The 21,674-nt window shown below is 41.2% G+C and overlaps 1 protein-coding gene and 2 pseudogenes across 1 annotated transcript in view; 2 read left to right on the top strand and 1 right to left on the bottom strand.

Annotated features, from left to right (window-relative positions):
- LOC113137743 (NACHT, LRR and PYD domains-containing protein 12-like) overlaps positions 1-21,674 on the top strand; it is an 884,868-nt gene that overhangs the window by 692,565 nt on the left and 170,629 nt on the right. The window lies entirely within an intron of this gene.
- Positions 1-21,674, bottom strand: part of LOC113137738 (zinc finger protein 208-like) — an 852,137-nt pseudogene that overhangs the window by 785,574 nt on the left and 44,889 nt on the right.
- On the top strand, positions 682-8,137 carry LOC113137747 (zinc finger protein 664-like; annotated as a pseudogene).

Below are 21,674 nucleotides of genomic sequence, written 5' to 3'. Positions count from 1 at the left end.
GCATGTATGTATGGTGCCAAAGAAAGCTGGGATGGGCTCCAGCAGATCCCTGTTACCCTTATTAAAAATAAGCAAGTATAGATAATGGATGGATGAATTATTACAATTGTAGATATTTCACTAAATTTCTAAAAAAAAAAAAAAAAAGTTCTGTTTATATTATGATGTAAATGTCAGTCGAACAGCCCACACAATGACTTATTTACAGCCTTTAAACATCTGATTTATTATTTGTTTAATCCTTCACCAACTAATCTGTGTTTGATCTGGAAGGAAGTGTGAAACACATCAAATGAACCCTCAGTGTTTGCTTTACAGTGACACCATGGACATGGTGGTCCTCATAGTTTAAGTTTGAAAACACTATATAGCCACAGTCACACAAGCACTCATCACAGAGTAGCTCTCACTCCCATAAATACACTTTGTTTCCAAATGAAATATTCAATTCATACTCCAATGTGAATATAAATGCCTTCTTTCATATATATCACACGTCTACAAATTTAAATAATGTACACAAACTTTACTATTGTCACACATCATTGATTTCCACACCATGATATTGGGACAGTGACTCAAACACTGGTAACACTCCCATCGAGGCCAGGTCACACACTGCTGACACTTAGCAACGGTTACTAAGGGGGGCGGGGCTCAGATTCTGGTGACGTTTGCGTCTCAAAATGGCACCGACAAAAACAGAACCAGAGCATGAAAACAGCGATAACTACTACAAAATCGAGATTAAAGAGGAGAACCAGGACCCAGGTTTCATCTACCAGGACCACTACAAACATGAAATTAAAGAGGAGAGTCAGGAACCGGATTTTATCGATCACGACCACTACATCATTAGTAAGGAGGAGAACGAGGACCCGGGTTTTATCGACCATGAGTACTACAAGAGCGAAATAAAGATAGAGAACCAGGTTCCAGGTTTTGTCATCCAAGACCGCAACAAAGGTGCAGTTAAAGAGGAGAATCGGGATCCGGGTTGTACCGAAGTCGGCGAATACAAGAGCGGAATAAAGGAGGACGACCAGGATCAAGATTTCATCGACCCAGACAACCCGACCAACGAGCCCGACTCGTCCTCTGGTTCCAGCGATCAGCAGGTCAGTGTTCAGGACTTAATAGATAGAAAACTGCGGTCAATCCAGTTTGACAGGTGATTGTTTATTTGAGTTTTCTGTATTTTTCTTTGAAGTTTATCTTTCAAATCATTTTCAGATGAGTTTACAGCAGGAGAAACAGACAAAATAAACTATACTTTTTCTAAAGAGTATAAATAAATAATAAATAACTAGTTTATGTTAAAATATACCTTCATTTCAATCCAGAGTATTAAAAAAGGTCAGTTTCTTTATGGGACGTCCAATACTAGGCAAGGCAAGGCTCTATAGTTACTCTATAGTTTGTTCCCATAGTTATTACATTTGGCCAAATTTGACAATGATGTGACAGTTCAAAGTGCTTTACAACGCATGATGATTAAAAGCATGGAAAAGAGCATTTAAAAACAAAGACATTTAAAATAAAATAAATTAAAATCAAATAATTAAAATAAAATGTATACTATATAGTTTACAACTTATTTTAATTTACTTTATTTGATTTACATACATACCTCATATGACACATTTTTATCTCTAAACCCCTTTTGAGATATGGGACATTATTATACTTTAGAGGGCTATAGACGCATTTCTCATAAATAAAAGAAATTAATGGTTAGTTCTTATAGGGGATGTTCCACACTATACATACCTCATATGAAACCTTTTTACTGCAGCATTTTGGAGAAATGTGTCATTACCCAACTTCAGAGGGCTATAAAGTCACCATTTCTCATAAGTAGAAGAAATTAATGATTACCTCATGTTCTTTCTGAACTGATGTTAACAAAAGCAAGGAATAAGTATTGAGTATTCTACAGAGTATTCTACAGAATATTTCAGCGATTACTTGAGTAATTGGATAAAATAGACTTTTGCATTTTTAAACAATAATACTATTGTGTAATGCATGGCAGAAACGACAGGTTACCTTGAAATTAGGTTACCTTGTGTCAGCTCCGACACAAAGAGGTATGAACTTTGGTCCATGCTGGTATGGTAAGAGCCCAACTGAAAAACTGCCTTCAAGTAGACTTTATAGAAAACAGTAAGCCCCCAAAGGTAGTGCCATTAGTTCTATTCTGCACCCTGATTATTAGCTCAGCAGTGATGAGATTGATTTTGCTTCTGACCTTATTGCAAATGAATACACAGAAATTGATGGATTTCAGTCCAAACTTTAATTTAGTGTATCAGAAACAGGAGGAACTGTGGGTACTTCTAACAAGCCACTCATTCTAATTTTACACACTGGGGAAAACCTTTGGGTTAAAGCCAAAGGAAGACCAATTCATGGTAATATTTCCTAGTGTTCAGCAGCAAAGCAATAGCAGATGTATGGGGCAGCTTTTGGGTCCGCACCCGGACCGCGGTCCGACTGTTAGTGACCTATGGCCTATATGATCGCATGGGAAGAGCTGCGTTCAATAAATTTAGTTCACATAATCTATAATCTATATTATAATTTTTATGTGCATTGTTATGTGGCTCTTAAAAAAAATTATTTGGCCCCTGTTTTTTTTCCCCTATAGGAGCCAATGGCTCCTTAGTTGATTTTTTTTGTTTGGAGCCCTGTCTTTACTAACTTCTACCTTGACGAGCATGTGCGTTATATTGTGACCAACTACCTTGTGGTAAATCTGTGGCTGACAGGCACCCTGAGCAATTCTGCCTCTCCTTCAAGTGACATTTACATCTTTGTACTACTGCTGCTGTTAGTACTACTACTGGGTGCAAGAAGTCCTGGGTTTTATCGTCTCTTGTGGTTCTCTCCAACATCTTTTCTCTGTTACAAAAGCAGGGCATACAGTAGGTAAGTCTTTATTGCAAATCATCTTGTAAAGCTTATGGTGTTGCACTTAAGACCCATTGCGTATGAATCTGTTGACAATGAGCGTTTGCTTAGAAACTCATCACACTATTGTGTATTGTTTTTAACATACTTAGTCCTGTACCTTAGATCTAGGTTTTTGTAGCTAGTCCAGCCATAATATCTGTTGTTCATACACAATTTAGGTTCTCCACTGTAGTTCTTCAACAGTAATAAAAGGACACTTACTTTCTATACCTTCCCAACAGTTCTGCACAGCTTCCATACCAATTAACACACTTTAACCTGCACTTATGTGCTGGGAAATAATTTTTTAAGTAAACCTTTTCTTTAACCCTCTGGGGTCTGAGGGTGTTTTGGGGCCCTGGACAAATTTTGACATGCCCTGACATTTGTCGCTTTTTTCAGTTGCTTTTAAACATATTAATGGCTAAAGTCTGATAACACTGTAATCAGCACAAACTGGGCTACAATAACATGTGAGCAGCAAGTTTATACATGATTGTGTTTTTGAGAAAACAGTGTTTATGCATGGTTAGTGAAAAACTACAATTTTTAAGTCACTGAAATAAGACCATAAAAGGAAAACAGATCATTGGTTCATAGGACATTGGAGAAATGCATCTTGCAGTGAAAAGTGTTTACTTCAAAATGATGTGAAAGTCATCTTGTTCACTCATTCACAGTAAACAATACACTCATTTAAATTTTCTAAGACACTTTTTGTTTATAAAGGACATATGCAAGAAAGTTGTGTCTCAGGATGAATAATTCAGTTCAATTCAATTTTATTTGTATAGTGCCAAATCACAATACAAATCATCTCAAGGCACTTTACAAAAACTAAAACCAGAAACCCAACAAATCCCTTATGAGCAAGCACTTGGCGACAGTGGAGAGGAAAAACTCCCTTTAGCGGAAGAAAAAACCTCCAGCAGAACAGTTTGGGCGGCCATCTGCCTCGACCGGTTGGGGTGAGTAGATAGAGCAGAGAGAAAAGAACAGCAACAACAAACAACAAATAGACACTGCCGGTTGTTGGGGCCAGTAACTGCACATCAGCGATATACAGCTCCAGGGCCAGGGATGCCTGCAGAAGGTACAGAGAGAGAGAACAGAGAGAGAGGGATAGAGCACAAACTAGGGGAGAGAGAGAGAGCACAAGGTTAGTGACATTCAATGGTGGAATATACATGTGAGGGGGGAGGAGAGGAAGGGAAGGGAAGGTGCTTTAAGGTATGAATATGTAAATTATACCATGGGGCTAATCTCCTCTGATTCACTAACTTCTTTTTCAGAGGGGCCACAGTATCAAACGTTTCACAAAGTGAGGCTACAGCACCGTCAACAATATGATCAATTTGGTAGGGAGTGGGATTGAGGCAGCTGCCCTCCGGTGTGTTCATACTTGGCATAGATGTAAATAAAGATGGAATCATTTTCTTAAATTTATTAACAGCGTAGTCAGATAAAGATCTGCTGTAGTGGAATTTTCTTCCAAGTGCTGCATGATCCATCATCTTAAATTCAAAAGTTATTAAAGAATGATCTGACAAAACAGGATTTTGGGGAGAAACTATTAAATGTTCAATTTCGATGCCATAGGTCAGAACAAGATCAAGAGTGTGATTAAAACAGTGGGTGGGTTTATTAAAATTTTGAGTGAAACCAATTGAATCTAAATGCAGTGCTGAGGCTGTTATTTTCAACATCTACATGAATGTTAAAATATCCTACTATAATGACTTTATCTGAACTAAGCACTAAATCAGACAGGAAATCCGGAAATTCAGTTAAAAACTGAGTAAGGGACAGGTGGACGGTACACAATGACAAGTAGAACTGGTTTTTGTGTTTTCCAGTTTGGATGTGAGAGGCTCAGAGTGAGGCTCTCAAATGAGTTATAACTGTTATGAGAATGAAAGTTTAATAATAATTTTGAGTGGAAGATTGCAGCTACTCCTCCACCTCGACCTGTGCTTCGAGGAACATGACAATTTTTATGACTGAGGGAGCTTGATTCATTCAGACTGACATATTCATCCTGCTGTAGCCAGGTTTCAGTAAGACAGAGTAAGTCAATTTGGTGATCAGTTATCAAATCATTGACTAACAGAGATTTACGAGTACGAGGCGGGATTGCATCCTGGTCCTCGCCACTCAGTAACAAAACTCCTCATTAAGGAGGACCTCATTAAGGTCCTCATGGACCCACGCCTGCTCCATCCAGGGCCTGATAGTGGTCTTGCCAAAATAAGATGGCAGTACTGGATTCTGTAGGGGAGGCAGGCTATGAAAGGACACCAGCGGACTTGTGGTGAGTGCCAGAAGTAGAGAGGAAAATCGGTGGTTCCCATAATGTCAGATTTGCCAGATTTGATTGCGGCTCCTAAAACCCAATCTTCTCAACCGGCATGGACTGTTTCGGCCCATACATTGTTAAGCCCGGGTGGCGCAGTGAAAAACTTTGGGGTCATTGCAGCGAACGCATCTTTCAGCTCTCTCTCTACTCCTCGGAAGTTTGTTCCTTGATCAGAGAGAATCTCGGCAGGAGTTCCTCTACGTGCTATAAATCTCCGTCTCATTACCAAGATAGCAGTGTGGAGATGCTGTGTCAAAGGTTAACACAAGATTAACGTGTGAGCAGAGTTTGCAGTTTCAGTTGGATTGTGAATCACAAGGTCTAGGATTCATCAGTTTGGCACTAGGGTCAATGTGAAGCAGCTATTAACAAAAACAAGGTCCTTCAGTTTATAGATAATGCAGACCCCTCTTTGGACGAGGGTCTGAGTCATTTCAAAATTCTCCCAATCTCTTCTGCTTGTCTGTGCTACACCATTTTGTTTACTGCCATTTTGTTCCCCGTTTGTCCCTGACAAACACATGTACTTGTGATCTGTGTGGGTCTTAGTGGTGGTACCTACAGAACGCAGTACTGTACCTGGTACTGAAACCCAGTCCACTTACAGCATCTCCATCTGACAGGCTTCAGTTTCCGTTTGTAGTCAAATAAATTGATCTTAGGAGGTCAGCCATTTTGAGGATGTAAATATTTTGGTCATTTACTTACACATTGGAGATGTCATCCAGTAATAAATGTGAAGAGGCATCAGTCAAATTTCTTGAGATAGAACTGAATTTGCCAGATTTTATGAAGTCTTAAATCTTATGAACAGTCAAGTCTTATGATTTATAGAAATTCAAATGTATTTTTGGGGTTTTAGAGTGTCCTATCATATTATTTCACATCCGCTGTTTTTTCTTTAAAAACAGAGAGGAGGAAAGCAACTCAAATCTCACTGCTGTCAGCACTGTAACAAGATCTTTACAACATCACAAAGCTTAAAGATTCATCAACATGTTCACACTGGAGAGAAACTGTACAGCTGTGACCAGTGTGGAAAAGCCTTCATAGAGTTAGGCTCCCTCAAAAGACATAAGCGTATTCACTCTGGAGAGAAGCCGTACAGCTGTGACCAGTGTGGAAAAGCCTTCACAGTGTTAGGCTCCCTGAAAACACATCAGCGTGTTCACTCTGGAGAGAAGCCGTACAGCTGTGACCAGTGTGGAAGAGCCTTCACAGTGTTGGGCTCCCTGAAAATACACAAGCGTATTCACTCTGGAGAGAAGCCATACAGGTGTGACCAGTGTGGAAAAGCCTTCACAGAGTTAGGCCACCTGAAAACACATCAGCGTATTCACTCTGGAGAGAAGCCGTACAGCTGTGACCAGTGTGGAAAATCCTTCACAGAGTTAGGCCACCTGAAAAGACATCAGCGTATTCACTCTGGAGAGAAGCCATACAGCTGTGACCAATGTGGAAAAGCCTTTACAGTGTTAGGCCACCTGAAAACTCATCAACGTATTCACTCTGGAGAGAAGCCGTACTGGTGTGACCAGTGTGGAAAAGCCTTCACAGTGTTAGGCCACCTGAAAAGACATCAGCGTATTCACTCTGGAGAGAAGCCATACAGCTGTGACCAGTGTGGAAAAGCCTTTAGAGAGTCAGGCACCCTGAAAAGACATCAGCATATTCACTCTAGAGAGAAACCATACTGGTGTGAACATTGAGGGAAAGCTTTCTTTAGTTCAAGTCATCTAACAGTCCATCAGCACATTCACACCAGGAAGAAACTGTGACGATGTGACCACTGTCATCAAGGTTTGTATATATCAAGTAGTCTAAAGACTTTAACCAGGACATTAAACTGCTGTGAACAGGACATGTATACAAGTCCAAAACCCTTTAAAAAAGTCCATCATTTTGATAGTTGAGGGCTTCTTGATTACAAGTGGAAGTGCATGTGGAAACTGAGAGGTCTGAGATTGGCTTTTTTTTGTTGCTTCCTTCATACTATGAAATGTACTAATTTTTAACTTAGATTCATTATCACTATTTGATAAATGTTAATTAACTAATGAAAATATTTTAGTATTTTATCATTTTTTTAAATGATTATGCCAAGCGTCAATGATACTGGTGATAGCATTTAATATAATTTAGACACATTTATTCTCCCCTTGCATTATATAATTGATCACTAGTTTATATCACATTTGATGCATTGATTATTAGTATATTTTGTGTATGTAGTTATTGGTCTAATTTTGATAGAATCATTAATTGATTATGTTGTTACTATGGATTAAGTTGCTTGTTTAAATTGTTATTTGATAAATGTTAATTAACTAATGAAAATATTTTAGTATTTTATCATTTTTTTAAATGATTATGCCAAGCGTCAATGATACTGGTGATAGCATTTAATATAATTTAGACACATTTATTCTCCCCTTGCATTATATAATTGATCACTAGTTTATATCACATTTGATGCATTGATTATTAGTATATTTTGTGTATGTAGTTATTGGTCTAATTTTGATAGAATCATTAATTGATTATGTTGTTACTATGGATTAAGTTGCTTGTTTAAATTGTTGGTGATTAGTCATTTTGTATTGTCTTTGTCTTAGTCATTACTTAAATATACAGAGCTTTGCATCACTTGTATCTCCCAATAAACAGCAGGATCCTCACAGTGCCAGTCAGCCAACGACAGAACAACGAACAGGTCATGCTTTACTTAGTAGATCAAATGCACCCATAAGCTTGCACTTCCATCCACCATTTCATCCCAGTTTAACCCTCTGGGGTCGACGCACGCGCTGGCGCGTTTTGACGCATCTTTTCCTGATAAGGCCGAAACAAACTGAAATTACTCCGTCAATTCTGATCGTACAGATAAAAGAAATGTATCATTCAAATCTGGTTTTAGTGGTATACCATCATAATAACAGCAAAACGTTGTGCTTTTTTTAAATAAAGAAAGCCGACAGGGTGCGATCTCTGCCTTGTCTGTCTCTGCCATTTCTCTTCACAGACGCGTAAATAAAACAACCAGAATCTCAGCGAATACTTGGCTCATAAAAATAAGAATCATATGGCTAGAAAGCTTGAAATGTTTTCTTTTGAGTGAAACAATTCAAGTCGAAAACATATCATCACTTTTTATTTAATCCATATGAACGTAAGGAGAAGTCCGTTTATTCCTGTCTCACCTCATTACAGGTAATGCGGTCCCGCCTTGTACACTGTCCACTGTTCACATGTAAATAATCTCAGGTGAACCAGGTAAATATGTGCACACCCCCGAGAAATGATACAAAATATCAAACTTCATCATAGAATTTACTCACTTTTTCGGCGTGTTTGGATGATGGCGCGTTACGCACGTGATGAAGCGCTTCTTGTATTCCACACAGAGACAAATACTTTAGCTTGTCCTCAGAGTAAAAACACTGATTTTAACTCAAATGAGGATTGTTTGGCTCCTCATTGTTTTGTATTGTGCTGCACTAATCCGTCCCATCTACATTGACTGAAAGGCTCATTATGCGCGTCTTTGTCTGGTCGTTCAGTGAGTCTTTTGTGTTCTCAGGTAAATCACATGACTATTCATCCTCAGACACACCCTCTTGCATATGGCCTTTCTGGACAAAAAGTGTCCGATGTGACCCCCTTAGACCCCAGAGGTTTAACCTTCTGGGGTCTAAGGGGGTTTTGGGGCCCTGGACAAATTTTGACATGCCGTGACATTTGTGCTTTTTTCTATCTATCTATCTTTTAAACATACAGTGGGTACGGAAAGTATTCAGACCCCTTTAAATTTTTCACTCTTTGTGTCATTGCAGCCATTTGCCAAAATCAAAAAAGTTCATTTTATTTCTCATTAATGTACACTCAGCACCCCATCTTGACAGAAAAAAACAGAAATGTAGAAATTTTTGCAAATTTATTAAAAAAGAAAAACTGAAATATCACATGGTCATAAGTATTCAGACCCTTTGCAGTGACACTCATATTTAACTCACATGCTGTCTATGTCTTCTGATCCTCCTTGAGATGGTTCTGCTCCTTCATTGGAGTCCAGCTGTGTTTAATTAAACAGATTGAACTTGATTAGGAAAGGCACACACCTGTCTATATAAGACCTTACAGCTCACAGTGCATGTCAGAGCAAATAAGAATCATGAGGTCGAAGGAACTGCCCAAGGAGCTCAGAGACAAAATTGTGGCAAGGCACAGATCTAGCCAAGGTTACAAAAGAATTTCTGCAGCACTCAAGGTTCCTAAGAGCACAGTGACCTCCATAATTCTCAAATGGAAAAAGTTTGGGACGGCCAGAACTCTTCCTAGACCTGGCCGTCCAGCCAAACTGAGCAATCGTGGGTGAAGAGCCTTGGTGAGAGAGGTAAAGAAGAACCCAAAGATCACTGTGGCTGAGCTCCAGAAATGCAGTAGGGAGATGGGAGAAAGTTCCACAAAGTCAACTATCACTGCAGCCCTCCACCAGTCGGGGCTTTATGGCAGAGTGGCCCGACGGAAGCCTCTCCTCAGTGCAAGACACATGAAAGCCTGCATAGAGTGTTATGACCCTAGGGGTCATTATGTGTGTTGGTGTGTTGTTAGCTCTCCCCTCCCCATTTCGTGTGTGTGTATGTGTGTGTGTGTGACGGATGCGGAAGTGGGCGTGGACGTAGGAAGCCGTTGATTGGACTTCCGGGATTGGCCCAACACTTCCCGGAAGAACGATAAGAAGCCCACAGACTGCTGCTCAGGAGAGCTATTCTCCAACCTTTGCCATTCCCAGCTATTTGATAAAGATTTCGGTTTTCGAGTTAGTTAGAGATTAGATTTTTGTTTCGAGTTTGTAGATTTAGTATTGATAATATTTTCGTTGTTTTCGATTAGGAATTTAGACCTTTAGGCTACGTTTGTGTTTGTTTTCCAGTATTCGTATAGTATCGTAGGGCTCACGGAGCGTATTTGTTTGGAATAGGGCTAAATTAGCGTTTGTGTTTGTTTTGACCTTTCTGTATCGTATTCTGTGTTTCAACAGAATAAAATTTCTTGTTAATTGTACTTAGTATTTTTCCGTATTTGTTGAGAGTGGAAGAGGTTGGTAGAAAAACTCCACAATCGTGTTATGCCCCGGCAACCCCTAGGCTGGGGCGTAACAAGAGTTTGCCAAAAAACACATGACGGACTCCCAGACTATGAGAAATAAGATTCTCTGGTCTGATGAGACCAAGATTGAACTTTCTGCCGTTAATTCTAAGCGGTATGTGTGGAGAAAACCAGGCACTGCTCATCACCTGCCCAATACAATCCCTACAGTGAAACATGGTGGTGGGAGCATCATGTTGTGGGGGTGTTTTTCAGCTGCAGGGACAGGACGACTGGTTGCAATTGAAGGAAAGATGAATGTGGCCAAGTACAGAGATACCCTGGAAGAAAACCTCTTCCAGAGTGCTCAGGACCTCAGACTGGGCCGAAGGTTCACCTTTCAACAGGACAATGACCCTAAGCACACAGCTAAAATAACAAAGGAGTGGCTTCGGAACAACTCTGTGACCGTTCTTGACTGGCCCAGCCAGTTCCCTGACCTAAACCCAATTGAGCTTCTCTGGAGAGACCTGAAAATGGCTGTCCACCAACGTTCACCATCCAACCTGACAGAACTGGAGAGGATCTGCAAGGAAGATCCCCAAATCCAGGTGTGAAAAACTTGTTGCATCATTCCCAAGAAGACTCATGGCTGTACTAGCTCAAAAGGGTGCTTCTACTCAATACTGAGGACAGGGTCTGAATACTTATGACCATGTGATATTTCAGTTTTTCTTTTTTAATAAATTTGCAAAAATTTCTACATTTCAGTTTTTTTCTGTCAAGATGGGGTGCTGAGTGTACATTAATGAGAAATAAAATGAACTTTTTTGATTATGGCAAATGGCTGCAATGACACAAAGAGTGAAAAATTTAAAGGGGTCTGAATACTTTCCGTACCCACTGTATTAACCTTCTGGGGTCTAAGGGGGTTTTGGGGCCATGGACAAATTTTGACATGTCCTGACATTTGTGCTTTTTCCATTGTCTTTTAAACATATTAATGTCTAAAGTCTGATAACATTGTAATCAGCACAAAATTGGCTACAATAATATGTGAGCAGCAAGTTTATACATTATTGTGTTTTTGAGAAAAAAGTGTTTATGCATGATTAGTGAAAAACTACAATTTTTTACTCACTGAAATAAGACCATAAAACACAAACAGAACATCGGTTCACAAGACTTTGGAGACCAGCATGTTGTAGGCTAAAGTGTTTACTTCAGAGTGCTGTGAATGTCATCTTGTTCACACATTCACAGTAAACAATACACTGATTTAAATTTTCTAAGACACTTTTTGTCCAGAAAGGCCATATGCAAGAGGGTGTGTCTGAGGATGAATAGTCATGTGATTTACCTGAGAACACAAAAGACTCACTGAACGACCAGACAAAGACGCGCATAATGAGCCTTTCAGTCAATGTAGCTGAGAGAGAAATAGTGCAGCACAATACAAAACAATGAGGACCCAAACGTTCGTCATTTGAGTTAAAATCAGTGTTTTTACTCTGAGGACAAACTAAACTATTTGTCTCTGTGTGTAATACAAGAAGTGCTTCTTCACGTGCGTAACGCAAGTATCATCCAAACTGTAGAAAAAGTGAGTAAATTCTTTGATGAAGTTTGACGTTTTATGTCATTTCTCGGGGGCGTGCACAGAATTACCTGGTTCAACTGAGATTATTTACATGTGAACAGTGAACATACAAGGCGGGATCACATTACCTGTAATGAGGTGAGACAGGAGAAAACATACTTCTCCTTACGTTCATACGGGTTAAATAAAAAGTGATGATTTGTTTTCAGCTTGAATTGTTTCATTTAACAGAAGACATTTCAAGCTGTCTAGTCATATGTTTCTTATTTTTATGAGACAAGTATTCGCTGAGATTCTGGTTGTTTTATTTACGTGTCTGTGAAGAGAGATGACAGAGACAGAAAAGACAGAGAGCGCACCCTGTCAGCTTTCTTTATTTTACAAAATAAAGAAAATTTTACAAAAGACTAAATAACAGCTTCATTGACGAGGATGGGATTCACACCCGCGCATACAGAGAACAATGGATTAGGAGTCCATCCACCTTAACCACTTGGCCACCTCGTCATGCTATTGCTGTTTAAAATTGATGATCCGTGCAGAACTCCAGCTGACCTTACTATGGTTGGGATGTGCCCAAGAACCCAGCTTTAAGGACATAGTAATTGTGCCAAAGCACTTCACTAGTCTCCTTTTGATTTCCCACTGACTGTGTAAAGACCTGGGCATCAACGCATCACTATGCAACTGGTTCCTGGACTTTCTGACCAACAGGCCCCAGCATGTTCGGATAGATCACCAATGCTCTTCCACCCTCATCCTTGGCACCGGAGTACCACAAGGCTGTGTGCTGAGTCCCTTCCTCTACTCTCTCTTCACCTATGACTGCAAGCCTGTACACAGTTCCAACACATTTATCAAGTTTGCTGATGACACCACAGTGATTGGACTGTGGATGGTGGTGGACTGTGTCACTAGCTTCAAATTCCTGGGTATCCACATCTCCGAGGATCTCTTCTGGACTACCAACAGCTCCAGTCTGGTCAAGAAGGCTCACCAGCACCTCTTCTTCTTGAGGGCTCTGAGGAAGATCCATATCTCTTCAGACATCCTGGTGAACTTCTACCGTTGCACCATCGAGAGCATCCTGACCGGCTGTATCACCGTTTGGTATGGGAACTGCACTGTGTCAGCCCAGAAAGCGCTGCAGAGGGTGGTGAAAACTGTAGGAGTTCCACTTCCTAAGATCGAGGACTTGTATAGCGCTTTTACACTATTTGTCCATTCACCCATTCATACACCAGTGGAACAGCCACCAGGGGCAACTTGGTGTTTAAGGTCTTGCCCAAGGACATTTCGACCTGTGGAGCAGGGAAGCCAAGGATCGAATCACCAACCCTCTGGTTCATGGGCAACCTGCTCTACCTCCTGAGCAACAGCCACCTCAATACATCTGAGCACAATACATATGACTGCACATAATTTCAGATGAACATTAACAAGAAGACCTGTGTGAGGTTTGAATTCACACCCTTCAGATTATTATACTGACACAATGACATACAGTTGGGAAGAAACAATATGTTGTAATAGAAGTGACATATAAGAGTGGAGACAGGAGCACACAAGTTGATTACATCTTGTGCAGACGTTCCAACCTGAAAGAGATCAGTGACTGCAAAGTAGTGGCTGGAGAGAGTGTAGCCAGACAGTAAGGATGACTCTGGTGGTGAGGAAGATGAAGAGGACGAGGGCTGAGCAGAGGACCAAGTGGTGGAAGTTGAAAAAGAAACAGTGTTGTGTGGCTTTCAAGGAGGAGCTGAAACAGGCTCTGGGAGGTCAGGAGGTTCTTCCAGATGACTGGACAGCTACAGCTAAAGTGATCAGGGAGACAGGTAGGAGGGTACTTGGTGTGTCATCTGGAAAGAGGAAAGCAGATAAGGAGACTTGGTGGTGGAATGAGGAAGTTCAGGAGTGTGTTAAGAGGAAAAGTTTAGCTAAGAAGAAGTGGGACACTGAAAGGACAGAAGAGAACAGACAGGAGTACAGGGAGATGCAGCGTAAGGTTGAAGGTAGAGGTGGCAAAGGGCGCATGAGGATTTGTATGATAGGTTGGACACTAAGGAGAGAGAGGTGGATTTGTACAGGTTGGCGAGGCAGAGAGACAGAGATGGGAAGGATGTGCAGCAGGTTCGGGTGATCAAGGACAGGGATGGAAATGTGTTGACAGGTGCCACAAGTGTGTTGGTGTGTGCAGAGTTGTGGAAACTACAGAGGAATAAAGCTGATGAGTCACACAATGAAGTTATGGGAAAGAGTAGTGGAGGCTAGGCTGAGATCTGAAGTGAGCATTTGTGAGCAGCAGTATGGTTTCAAGCCGAGAAAGAGAACCACAGATGCAACATTTGCTTTGAGAATGCTGATGGAGAAGTACAGAGAAGGCCAGAAGGAGCTGCATTGTGTTTTTGTAGATTTAGAAAAAGCGTATGACAGGGTGCCAAGAGAGGAGCTGTGGTTTTGTATGAGGAAGTCTGGAGTGACAGAGAAGTATGTTCGAGTGGTGCAGGACATGTATGAGAGCTGTAAGACAGTGGTGAGGTGTGCTGTAGAGGTGACAGAGAAGTTCAGGTTGGAGGTGGGACTGCACCAACGATTGGCTTTGAGCCCCTTCTTGTTTGCTGTGGTGATGGACAGGCTGACAGATGAGATTAGACAGGGATCTCCGTGGACCATGATGTTTGCAGATGACATTGTCATCTGTAGTGAGAGCAGGGAGCAGGTGGAGGAAAATCTAGAGAGGTGGAGGTTTGCTCTGGAAAGGAGAGGAATGAAGGTTAGTCGCAGTAAAACAGAGTACATGTGTGTAAATGAGAGGGACTCAAGTAGAACGATGAGGTTACAGGGAGCAGAGATGAAGAAGGTGGAGGATTTTAAGTACCTAGGGTCAACAGTCCAGAGCAACAGAGAGTGTGGAAAAGAAGTGAAGAGACATGTGCAAGCAGGTTGGAACAGGTGGAGGAAAGTGTCAGGTGTGATGTGTGACAAAAGAATGTCAGCAAGAATGAAAGGAAAGGTGTACAAGACAGTGGTGAGACCAGCAATGTTGTATGGTTTAGAGACAGTGGCACTGAGAAAAAGACAGGAGGCAGAGCTGGAGGTAGCAGAGCTGAAGATGTTGAGGTTCTCTCTGGGAGTGACGAGGATGGATAGGATCAGGAATGAGCACATCAGAGGGACAGCTCATGTTAGATGTTTTGGAGAAAAAGCCAGGGAAGCCAGATTGAGATGGTTTGGACATGTTCAGAGGAGGGACAGTGAATATATTGGTAAAAGGATGCTGAGGTTAGAGCTGCCAGGAAGGAGGCCTAGAGGAAGACCAAAGAGGAGTTTCTTGGATGTAGTGAAGGAGGACATGAGGATAGTTGGTGTGGGTGAGGAGGATACAGGGGATAGGGTTAAATGGAGACAGATGATTCGCTGTGGCGACTCCTGAAGGGAGCAGCCGAAAGGACAAGAAGAAGAAGAATTCCATTCAGAGTTGTTATTACTGTAGCATTACTGATCAAACTGACTGTTAAATGCAACATAGACATTTTGCTGTGCTCCCTAAGTGTGTTTTTAAACCCAAATGTCATAAACTTTTTTAATATTGTCTAATGAGCCATAAAAAGATCAATTACATTTATTCTATTACAACCAAGATTTTGTTATTAAATGCTTGAATAATGTTATCATATAAGATTAATTTTACATGTTTTGAATATGCTTTACTGGTAAGTTTGTATGTATCAGTCATTATGTATTGTTTGCTTTGCCTTCTCAGAATTCTTCTTTTTCTCTGAATTGTGACTTTTTTCCTCAGTGCCCATAATTCTTTTCTGTAAAGTTTTGAGTCTAACTGACTGTATAAGCATGCTGCCATGACAAAGTGCAGCTTCCCTGGTTGAGGTCAAACCACCATTGTTTCAATTAGTAAACAAAGACACTGAACACTTGCATCACAGACGCAGTCCTGGAATCATTGGTATTTGCTTCGAGATGTTTCTTTCTCAGATTTCTTACTTTTAACTGACATCTGAAAATAACTACCTTGTAGATAGAAACATAGGGCTCCTAGAAAGTGTGATGCATCTGGGTGAAGTTGAACTACCAACCTTTCAGGTAAGCACCCAAAGCATCAACCTATTGCATCACAGACAGTGTTAGGCTTATTTCAGTCAGGTGCTGAATGTAGCTGAGAGTAATGACTGTATCACCTGCTAAGAGCTGTGATCCCCAGCATCCCTGATCTTGTGACCCTGCGACCCCCCAGTAATACATGCGAACCAATCAGCAGTTCTCCTGCCAATTACAGCTCCAGGTGCTCACCTACCTCAGCTACCAGTTCCTGGGGGTGAAGGACTGTGGTGCCCCATGTGAAGCTTGCAAACCCAATTTCAATTCAATTCAATTCAATATTATTTGTATAGTGCCAAATGACCATACAAATCATCTCAAGGCACTTTACAAAAACTAAAAATCCAACAAATCCATTATGAGCAAGCACTTGCGACAGTGGAGAGGAAAAACTCCCTTTAACAGAAAAAAAACCTCCAGCAGAACCAGGCTCAGTTTGAGCGGCCATCTGCCTCGACCGGTTGGGGTGAGGAGAGAGGAGAGAAAAAAGAACAGCAACAATAAACAACAAATAGCCACTGCAGGTTGGTGGGGCCAGTAACTGCACATCAGCAATATACAGCTCCAGGACCGGGGACACCTGCAGAAGGTACAGAGAGAGGGAGAGAGCACAAGGTTAGTGACATTCAGTGGTGGAATATACATGTGAGGGGGGAGGAGAGGAAGAGAGGGGAAGGGAAGGGAGTGTTAGGGTTAGGGAAGGGGAGCTCAGTGCACCGATGGTCCTCCTCCCATTCTGCTTTTGGAAACTCTGGGAACCACAAGTAGACCTGCACTCTGAGAGCATAGTGGTCTATTGGGATAATGTGGTACTATGAGGTCTTTAAGGTACGAAGGCACTTGATCATGAAGGGTTTTGTATGTGAGGAGAAGGATTTTAAATTCTATTCTGGATTTTACAGGGAGCCAATGAAGATAAGCTAATATACAAGAAATATGATCCCTCTTGCTAGTTCCGGTCAGGACTCTGGCTGCAGCATTCTGGATTAACTGGAGGCTTTTTAGGGACTATAGTAGTATAGATAGTAATGAGTAATCTAGCCTTGAGGTAACAAATGCGTCAACTAGTTTTTCTGCGTCATTTTGAGACAGGATATTCCTAATCTTGGCAATGCTACGCAAGTGAAAGAAGGCAGTTCAGTTTTATGTGAGTTAAAGGACATGTCCTGGTCAAAATTAATTCCAAGGTTTTTCACAGTAGTGCTGAAGGCCAGGACTGTGCCATCTAAAGTAGCTATAATTTTAGAAAAGTTATTTCTGAGGTTTTTTGGCCCAAATACAATAGCTTCTGTTTTCTCTGAATTTAAAAGTAAAAAGTTACTGGTCATCCAGGCCTTTATGTCAGTTAGACAGGCTTGAAGTCTGGATAACTGGTTTGTGTTAACAGGTTTAATAGATAGATATAACTGAGTGTCATCCGCATAGCAGTGGTAATTAATAGAGTGCTTCCTAATGACATATCCTAAAGGAAGCATGTACAAGGTGAACAGAATCTGTCCTAGCACAGAGCCTTGTGGAGCTCCATAACTAACTTTTGTTCATGTGGAAGGTTCATCATGTACATGAACAAACTGGAATCTGTCCAATAAAAAGGATTGGAACCATTTTAACGCTGTTCGTCTGATACCAGTCACATGCTCCAGTCTCTGTAATAAGATGTTGTGGTCAATGGTGTCGAATGCAGCACTAAGGTCTAGGAGAACAAGTATAGAAACAAGTCCATTACCTGAGGCTAAGAGAAGATTGTTGGTAACTTTTAACAGTGCTGTTTCTGTGCTATGATGTGCTCTAAATCCTGATTGAAAATCTTCAAATAGTTCATAAGTGGTCTGATAGCTGCTTAGCAACAGCTTTTTCTAGGATTTTAGAAATAAATGGCAGGTTGGATATTGGTCTATAATTAGCCAAGACTCCTGGATCAAGACTAGGCTTTTTGAGTAAAGGTTTGATTACTGCAGTCTCAAAGGCCTGTGGTACGTAGCCTGATACTAGAGATAAATTTACCAAGTCTAATAAAGATGAGTTGATTAATGGCAGGGTGTCTTTAAGCTAGTCTAGTCGGGATGGGGTCTAAGAGACACGTTGATGATTTCGATGAAGCAACTACTGATGTAAATTCAGAGAGATCTATGGGAGAGAAGCAGTCTAAACATAACTGAGGTCCTACAGATGATTCAAGAGCTACTGTAGTAGAAGATTCATTTATTGCAGGTATAGGAAGCATCTGCTGAATTTTATCTCTAATAGTTGTGATTTTATTTGTAAAGAAACTCATAAATTCATCACTGCTGAGAGCTAAGGGAACACTGGGCTCAACAGAGCTGTGACTTTTTGTCAGCCTGACTACAGTGCTGAAAAGAAACCTAAATTATACCATGGGGCTAATCTCCTCTGATTCACTAACATCTGCTGTGGTGGAATTTTCTTCCAAACGCTGCATGATCCATCATCTTAAATTCAAAAGTTATTAAAGAATGATCTGACAAAATCAGTGTTAATTTTAGCAGCAGATTTTAATTTAGCCCTGGAGAACCCACGGGGTCAAATTTGGCCGCTGTTAATTGCTGCAACTCAAAATGAACAAACAAAAAAATTGTCTATTTTAACTTCAAAAGCCCAGAGTGCCACTTCTGACACCTGGTGGATGAATATTGAACTAACATGAGTAGCGACGGGTAGAGTAGTAGTGACAAGATTGCTGACCACAAGCTGTTTTGTTGAGCTGGAAACCTACCCAAACAAAACCATCTTCTCAGCAAACCAGCGGCTGGTAAAATTGTGATTTTTTTGTTAATCTATTTAGTGGTAGTTTTCAGAATGCCTAGAAGTAAGTTTTATATTATTTTTGGATAAATTAGTGACTCTGAGCTAATTAAAAAAACGATGGGTCAAAAATGACCCTTTGGCTCTTTGAGTGACTTTGTAGATGGAGAATAGTGACAGTCTTGTATTTGGCTAAAGCCTTGAAATAAATTCATTTGTATAATATATGTCACTAAGTTACCTCTGTAGTACAGGGCCAGAGACTAATAAAGTAAATAATTATATAAATAATCTTTTCAGGGAGTATGGCCACTCCCTTTTCAGGACAGGGAAAGCAACAGAGAAAGTTCACTGTAAGTCAAGTATTGGAGCAACTTGAAGCTGATGATAGTGACTTTGGCCCTGAATTGGACAGGGATAGCGATTCTGATGAATTGTTTCAACCGCATGAAAGTGATGGTGGTGAATCTTCTGCCCAAGACAGTGACTCGTCCAATAACTCATCCAGTGATGAAGATGTGCCGTTTGCCGAGACTGCTAGTCCACAGATGGAGCCAAATCGTGCCGCAAAAACTTACAGGTGGCGAAAGAAAGGCTTTGAGTTGCCTGATGTTAACTTTCAAGGTGAACAGGTTGAGTCGTACCAGGATGCCACAACAGACACACCACTGGTTTACTTTCGACGCTTTGTTTCCCTTGATATGTTGGAAAATATTGTTCAGCATACCAATCAACACGGTGTTCAAAAGCATGGGAAATGTGTAGACACTTCAGTAAAGGAGATAGAACAAGTTCTAGGAATGTATCTCAGGATGGGATTAGTTCAAATGTCTGGAGTACGTCAGTACTGGGAAAGTGAAGTTCGTTATGGGCCTGTGGCAGACGTAATGAGTCGTAACTGATTTAACCTGCTACTCTCTGTCATTCACTTTGTAGACAACGAAATGGCCAGTGAAGAAGTAAAAAAGGATCGACTTTGGAAACAGACCATTTTTGGATTCTTTTCGGAGACAATGCCTGACTATAGCTCCTCGCCAAGAACAATCCATCGATGAGATGATGGTGCCGTACAAAGGGAAATTTGGTGGCATAAGGCAGTACATCAAAGGGAAGCCACATCCGTGGGGATTCAAAGTGTGGGCGCGCTGCTGTGTCACTGGCCTCCTGCACGACTTTGACATACAATCAAAAAAGTTCATTTTATTTCTCATTAATGTACACTCAGCACCCCATCTTGACAGAAAAAAAACAGAAATGTAGAAATTTTTACAAATTTATTAAAGAAGAAAAACTGAAATATCACATGGTCATAAGTATTCAGACCCTTTGCAGTGACACTCATATTTAACTCACATGCTGTCCATTTCTTCTGATCCTCCTTGAGATGGTTCTGCTCCTTCATTGGAGTCCAGCTGTGTTTAATTAAACTGCTTGGACTTGATTAGGAAAGGCACACACCTGTCTATATAAGTCCTTACAGCTCACAGTGCATGTCAGAGCAAATGAGAATCATGAAGGAACCACCCAAGGAGCTTAGAGGCAGAATTGTGGCAAGGCACAGATCTGGCCAAGGTTACAAAAGAATTTCTGCAGCACTCAAGGTTCCTAAGAGCACAGTGGCCTCCATAATCCTCAAATGGAAAAAGTTTGGGACGACCAGAACTCTTCCTAGACCTGGCCGTCCAGCCAAACTGAGCAATCGTGGGGGAAGAGCCTTGGTGAGAGAGGTAAAGAAGAACCCAAAGATCACTGTGGCTGAGCTCCAGAGATGCAGTAGGGAGATGGAAGAAAGTTCCACAAAGTCAACTATCACTGCAGCCCTCCACCAGTCGGGGCTTTATGGCAGAGTGGCCCGACGGAAGCCTCTCCTCAGTGCAAGACACATGAAAGCCCGCACAGAATTTGCCAAAAAACACATGAAGGACTCCCAGACTATGAGAAATAAGCTTCTCTGGTCTGATGAGACCAAGATTGAACTTTTTGGCGTTAATTCTAAGCGGTATGTGTGGAGAAAACCAGGCACTGCTCATCATCTGCCCAATACAATCCCTACAGTGAAACATGGTGGTGGGAGCATCATGTTGTGGGGGTGTTTTTCAGCTGCAGGGACAGGGCGACTGGTTGCAACTGAAGGAAAGATGAATGCAGCCAAGTACAGAGATACCCTGGAAGAAAACCTCTTCCAGAGTGCTCAGGACCTCAGACTGGGCCGAAGGTTCACCTTTCAACAGGACAATGACCCTAAGCACACAGCTAAAATAACATAGGAGTGGCTTCGGAACAACTCTGTGACTGTTCTTGACTGGCCCAGCCAGAGCCCTGACCTAAACCCAATTGAGCATCTCTGGAGAGACCTGAAAATGGCTGTCCACCAACGTTCACCATCCAACCTGACAGAACTGGAGAGGATCTGCAAGGAAGAATGGCAGAGGATCCCCAAATCCAGGTGTGAAAAACTTGTTGCATCATTCCCAAGAAGACTCATGGCTGTACTAGCTCAAAAGGGTGCTTCTACTCAATACTGAGCACAGGGTCTGAATACTTATGACCATGTGATATTTCAGTTTTTCTTTTTTAACAAATTTGCAAAAATTTCTACATTTCTGGTTTTTTCTGTCAAGATGGGGTGCTGAGTGTACATTAATGAGAAATAAAATGAACTTTTTTGATTTTGGCAAATGGCTGTAATGACAAAGAGTGAAAAATTTAAAGGGGTCTGAATACTTTCCGTACCCACTGTATTAATGTGTGTGGATGCATTCTCTGGGTGGCCAGAGGCGTGGCCTACTAAGAAAG

This window comes from Mastacembelus armatus, unplaced genomic scaffold, assembly GCF_900324485.2.
Source record: "Mastacembelus armatus unplaced genomic scaffold, fMasArm1.2, whole genome shotgun sequence".
Lineage (NCBI taxonomy): Eukaryota > Metazoa > Chordata > Actinopteri > Synbranchiformes > Mastacembelidae > Mastacembelus > Mastacembelus armatus.
The sequence above is the reverse complement of the archived record's forward strand: the minus strand, read 5'-3'. Positions and strand labels throughout refer to the sequence as shown.